Source organism: Acomys russatus, chromosome 25 (assembly GCF_903995435.1).
Source record: "Acomys russatus chromosome 25, mAcoRus1.1, whole genome shotgun sequence".
NCBI classification, from domain to species: Eukaryota; Metazoa; Chordata; class Mammalia; order Rodentia; family Muridae; genus Acomys; species Acomys russatus.
In genome coordinates, this window is record NC_067161.1 from 43,527,706 (window position 1) to 43,528,531 (window position 826).

Here is an 826-nt window from a genome sequence, read left to right on the forward strand (position 1 = left end):
GAGGGAGGCGTCGGCGCAGCCCGGGCAACAATGGCGGCGGCGTGGAGGGCGCCTGCGTGGCGGGCTCGACCCCAAGCTGCACCAGGGGCTCAGCTTCACCGCCTCCCTCCCCAGGAGGAGCCGAGAGGTGTCAGGGCCCGCCAGTCCCGAGCTTGGTCCCCAGAGGCTCCGGCCGGAACCCCCAGCGCCAGGGATTCTCAGCGACCTCGCCTCGGCGCCACTGCGCATGTGCTACTGGCGAACGCTGCGCGTCCGTAGAGCCAATGGGAAGCCGGACCCGAGCCTTCCCATCCCGAGCCCCTGGCCCTGGACCTGTCTCCATGGCAACCTCCTCCACCCAGCACCGTGACTTGCTTGTTATTAGCTGCAAGGTTTTGACAGGAACTTTAGGGTTTCCCAGGGCAGAGAGTGGCCTGTCAGATTTCTTGGACGTCGGGGCTGTAGCAGCAGCTGGGAAAGCGCTTGGAGAGTAAAGCCCAGTTCTTTAACTACCCAGAGATGGACAGGCGTCGATAATGTGGCTTGCAGGGAGGAAAACTCACAGCGCTCTTTCAAGGTACACTGTAGTGCATAAACACTTAATGGCCCTAATTGTGTCTTCAAGAATCCTACACTGAGACCTCCAGATTCAACAAATAGAAGAATTCTCTGTTTTTAGCATTTCTCTCAGCTCCATCTATTCTGTGAGTTTTTTGGTTTGGCCTTTTGGTTGCATCCCAGACTTCTTGGACATTGTAACACTCCCTTTTGGATTTAGATACACCAGTCAACCTTGTTCCCCCCATTCCTTGATGTTTTTTCCTCTGATTGGCTGAATCTGTTGGTG